A 6,136-nucleotide genomic window follows, 5' to 3' on the forward strand; every position below is an offset into this window, starting at 1 on the left:
GGAAGTCTGGGTAAAGGAACGAGCGCCCCCTAGAGGCGGAAAACAACACTTCGTTCCTGAGGCGAAAGATTTTCAAACTGGTTTAGATTATTAAGTAATATACAAAACAAGTAATACGATTTTAAAAAAGTGCATACAAAAGACAGGATTTTATTTTGTAAAAAAAATGTTTATTTATTCAATTATCTTTAATCTTAAAAAAAAAAAAAAAAAAAAAAGATGCCGGAGAATTCACCCTAGTGGGATACCACTACATCATAGTGCACCAAACAAGTCAAGTCAAGTCAAGTCAGGAAGCTTTTATTGTCATTTCAACCATATATAGCTGTTGCAGTACATAGTGAAATGAGACAATGTTTCTCCAGGATTGTGGTGCTACATAAAACAAAGACAGGGCTAAGGACTTAGTAAGTAGTCCTAGCCACATAAAGTGCAACCTAGTGCAAACAGTGCAGGACAGGACAACAAGACAGTGCAGAACAAAAGACAGTGCAAACAAAAGTTGCAAGACAATACAAAAAATACAAAAAAGACAATAAACAGAAACAGCGCTGACCAGTGTAAATACTGTATGTTCAAACAATATTGCACACTCACATTAATTGCAAGGGAAGATTTAGTATATCCAGTGCTTTTGTGTTTGGACAGTAGGGGGAAAGAACCCTGAAGAACCCAGAGGAAACCCATGCAACGATTGGAGCTGTGAGGCAGCTGTACTAGATAAATAAAAGTCTTAAAAGTTTAAGGGTGACACATGTTCTGAGAGGTATTGTAGGGATTTTCAGAGTAGCAAAGGGTTTCAGAAGAGAAACCGCTTGTGTGGTTTATAAAAAAAACATCAAGTGGTTGTGTTCCATAACTAAAATATAATTATAAATATCAACACCAGTAGTGGAGTGGTTAGTAATTTTTTATTACCTAAGAGCAAAGGCACTATACTGTGTTTATGTATATGAGATATATTGTAGTTTTGCTCATTTTCATGAAATGAAGGATGACTAGTTAAAAGAGGTGGGTTGTAATGAGTTACATTTACTTAGTTACATTTACTTCCGTAAATTCTTTGGGTAACTTGTACTATGTTTGGTTGGAAGATAAAGACTGAAGCAGAGGAAGACGTGTGCGAGTTGTCAGAGGCATATTACCCTTGGCCTCGAGTTCAGTTTATGTTTTCACTCCAAGATGTCAAAAAGAATAGTTTCATAATACGATGCTTGCTGATGCTTGATGGCAGTTTCTGGATTAATTTCAAATATATCTTTCTTATGTAGGGCACCTTAACTTATTTCTTTAACATTTTTTTACATGATTAAATTATTAATTTATTCTCAGATATTCATTTTACTTATGTAGGATATTTAATTTTCTCATATAGGACATATGATTTTATTTATTTAACAGCCTGAAACACAAAATGCACCTTTACATGATTTACGTGTAATCAAGTGGCATATGTGAGATTATTGACAGCTCAGTTGTCTCCAAAGCTTGCATGTGTTTTCCACCTACTCATCTTTCAGTATGAAAGGAAATAAGAGTCCCGTTTTGTTTTACAGTATTATTTTAAAACCTACCTACTAATACAGCGTGATAGTTGCAGAATATCTTATGCTGAAGGAGTTTTTGTCATTCATGATTCAGATGCTGATTTCATTGCACACTTAAGTCAATTAAGGCAGATGAACAGTTCAGCTGTAGGTCAGTGCAATGATTATACATTCAGCAAGGGGTTAATGTGTTTTAATTGCACTTATATTAGTAGGCTGTGTTTCTGTTCTTGTGCTAATAGCAGGCATGAGATGATATACAGGGTTCTTGGTATGAAACTCGTCTCTATGTGGAGGCTTTGATGTAGCCTAATGCATATGTAGTAGATCAGATCTTATCCCCATATTCTCTTTAAAACAGAACATTGTGCACTGTGGTCACATTACTTTCACAAACTAAAAACTAAATTCATTCATGCGTATTATTGCTTGCTCTTTTTAACCACATGGCGCACACTGTTTTATATTAAAACTTAACATTATTATTGAGTCAGCGATGAAAATATAGTATATAAGAATATTGTCCCAGACTTTACTTTTTTCCGATGGACAATAAGTTGTGTTTCATAATATATAAAAAGTGTTTTAAAAAGGAGTTTTTGGTCAGAAAAGACCAAGGTTTTGGGTAAGAAAAGCAAGTGTCTTATTTATATATACATATTTTTGTTGTTTTGTCCCACAAGTCCCCATGAACCTGTGCCCCAAGTTCCCCATGACTCTGTACCCCAAGTCCCCATGACCCTGTGCCCCAAGTTCCCATGACCCTATGCCCCAAGTCTCCATGAACCTGTGCCCCAGTCCTTTCATACAGACTCCAAGTCCCCATGACCCTTTGCCCCAAGTCCCCATGACCCTGTGCCCCAAGTTCCCTCAGACAGACTCCAGGTTCCCCATGACCCTGAGGAGAATAAGCACTACAGAAATTGTTTTCTTGTTTCCCCATTTCTTTCCACTCTTAGGCTGAGAGAGAGAGAGATAGTTTCTAAGTTCCATGGCTGTAATCAAGAATAAAAAAATAAGAATGTATAAATGCACTGGTGTTCTTCTTCTTATTGTTATTATTTTTATTTATTTTTTTCGGTGGGGGTGGGGGGTGGCTGAATGCATTAAAACTACACTTTATTAGAGTGAATACAATGAAAAAGCTCTTGATACACTTCCAGGGCCATTCAGCAGACAACCAATCCTGACCAATCAGACATTCACATTCAGCTCTGATCCTGGATCAGAAAGCCCACTATCAATCCTTGTCTTTATTAATATGTGTGCAAAAGCGGTGCTGATCCTCAGACAGTGTACCTGCTATTGTAGTATCTGTGAACAACGGTCCAACTCTCATTTGTATTCATAACATGTAACACAAGGACAATGTGTATCTCTAAGCCTTCTGAATAGACAACCTTGAAACTCATGTAAACAACCAGGGACCAATTACTTAATGAATCAGCCTTAGACATAATAAGGCGACAAAAAGGAGGATGTAAATGCATTTGCTCATCATCACAGAACATCATTATTTGTGCCTGATTCTTGCTGTGAACTCAAAAAATACTATGCTGGCTATTCAAAGTCAATGTATATTTATTTAATAGGTTTAGCTGTCCATTATCTGGGTCAAGCTCTATTTGACCAATAGCATTTTTATTCTTAGACAAAATTATATTTCAGTATCAAACCAAGTCCACCACTGTCCAAAACCAGCACAAGGTAAGTTTAATGTTACGTTCATGCTCACAGAGACTTGCAATGACATAGTGACCAGAAATCGTTCATTTCATTGAGGGCTGGTGACTAGATGTGGGCGTGTTCAGCGATGCAACAAAATTGAGAAAAATTAAAATTTATGCTAATATGGAGTTTGGTGCTGCGACTATACCAATGGGAGTGAAGTAGAACACACATGATCTGTGAAAACAGCACACACTGCTTCTCCTTCATCAGAATCAGAATCAGGTTTATTAGCCAAGTGTGTTGACACACACAAGGAATTTGGTTCCAGCTCTTTGTGACTCTCAAAAGTACAGACATAAATAGCACTATACTATACAAGACAAGATGATACAGACTATACAAGACAATGCAGATGATGTGATACAATTTAGACATTATGAGTATTAAATATGAATACAGAATTTATGACTGATCAGTTATGTACATAAAGTGTGAGAGCGCATGGGAGTGCAAATAACAGTATTGTGCAATATTATGCTTTTGTACAATATGCAGCAGCAGTAGTGTGTGTAATATATACGGATGATGTGATGACTGACAGTTCTGATAATGCAGTACTTATAGATACAAAGCAGGGAATAGAATTATGATGAGTTGTTAATCAGGGTGATTTCCTGGGGAAACTGTTCCTGTGTCTGGCAGTTTTGGTAAACAAAGCTCTGTAGCGCCTGCCAGAAGGGCATCTTATATTATTGGTGAATTTTATATCCAAACACCAAATTGTGGGGGGCACGGTGGCTTATTGGTTAGCACGTTCGCCTCACACCTCCAGGGTCGGGGTTCGATTCCCGCCTCCACCTTGTGTGTGTGGAGTTTGCATGTTCTCCCCGTGCCTCGGGGGTTTCCTCTGGGTACTCCGGTTTCCTCCCCTGGTCCAAAGACATGCATGGTAGGTTGATTGGCATCTCTGGAAAATTGTCCCTAGTGTGTGATTGCGTGAGTGACTGAGTGTGTGTGTGCCCTGCGATGGGTTGGCACTCTGTCCAGGGTGTATCCTGCCTTGATGCCCGATGACGCCTGAGATAGGCACAGGCTCCCTGTAACCCGAGGTAGTTCGGATAAACGGTAGAAGATGAATGAATGAATGAACACCAAATTGTCTTCAGTATATATCAATTTAGCAGTAAGAAAACTGATTTGTTGTCATCTGTTGTCAAATGCTAGTTGCACCGCTCACTTATGGATATTATTATTGTGGCAATCAGTAGTAGGGACGCTTACAGTCTACTTCACAGTACAGCAACTGGAGACTTCAAGTGATAAAATCGCAACAACTGTGAACATAGCTTTAGTCAAGACAAAATCTTATAGTGGTTGAGGTCAAGTAAAGATTAAGTCCAAATGAAAGCAAGCCTGACTAAAGATCAAGACGGAAAAGCACCATGATTGGCTTATTTCATACACTGCTTAAATAATTAAGCTGTTTTCTATAAGAAGAAAATACTCCTTGTCATACTATGTCCATGTGAAAATAAAAGCCAACACAAATGTTTACAAAAGACGGTCAAGTTCAAAACCAAGAAAAGTCCAAAAATTCAATGCAGTAAACTAGTTCATTCCCATTGGAGTGCAGCATTAAAGCCTTGTTATTTCAAACAGAGGTAACTGAACAATACTTCTCATTGTAGGTGTGTATATATTATGAAAGTAATCCAACGCCAGTCAATAATGTAGACAGCAATATCAACAATTTGAAATGATGCATATTTAATTCGTATTCATTTTTGTAGATTATGTTTTAGTTTATCCATACGTGTTAATTAATATATGAACTAACTAATGTGTGCATAAATTAATGAGATTCATGTCATATGTAAATATTAAAATGTAGCTCGTCATTAGTTTGTGATTAGTCATCATTAGTTTATATTTATGTAAGAATAAATTCAGGTATTGGTGCATGATTATTCATGTATATTTGTTGTAAAGTGTTTAAAAAAAGTGAACGAATAAATGAAAAAAATGATCAGTGTGTCTTTTTGTTTTGTTTTATTTTTAGAAACTAGCAGTGTTAATAAGCTCTAAGGCTTGTTGATGTGTTTATTGGCCATGAAACAGTGTTATGTGTACTTTAATCACCAAATAAATTCAGTTGTTTGCTACACAAGCCGTTATTCATGGTCCTTCTTTCTATGTTGTGATTAGAAACAGTTTGGGATGCATGAAAAGCTCAACATGAAAAGCTTAAGATGAATTCAAATAGCACAAAAGATCGATTTACACCTCCGAGGATCAGCCAGGGTCATGAACCGTGGGCCTCTTTGAAGAGCACCTTCTTTTAGCCTGCTTTGTTGAGGAAAGAGAATGAGCACCATTATCTTCCATGGCTGAAATTCATACACAATCACAGTTGGCTTAGTTGACTGTCTCAGAGATTCTGCATTATCTCATTATGACAAAAGGGTCCAAGATTCCTCATCTACTGTAATGTAGGTCTATTCAATGTGCTCTTATGGGACAGTTATAATAATCTGGGGGAAATATCGGAATAATTGTATCAGATCAATAATTGTATTAGAAGCTAAAAGAAATGTGGAAAGAGTTGAAGGTTTCTATTTTTTAATGGGTTTTTAATGGGTTGGAATAAAAATTATTAAAATGATATGTGGTATTTCCTGTATGTGTTTTAATGTGTAAATAAATGCTGAAGGCTTTCTGGGTAAAGTTTAGGTGACTAAAATTAAAATCAATGTACATAAGTTGGGAATTATATATATAGTTGGGAAATATATATCTCGCTGTAAACACAAAGCTTAGGCATCAAAAACACAGGTAAAGATTGGTATTGTTGGTGTGGACTATTTGCATCATATCCAAGATTTTTTGGCAGCTACGATGCCTCGTCTTATGCTAACCAC

This window comes from Tachysurus vachellii, chromosome 3 (assembly GCF_030014155.1).
Source record: "Tachysurus vachellii isolate PV-2020 chromosome 3, HZAU_Pvac_v1, whole genome shotgun sequence".
Classification (NCBI taxonomy): Eukaryota; Metazoa; Chordata; class Actinopteri; order Siluriformes; family Bagridae; genus Tachysurus; species Tachysurus vachellii.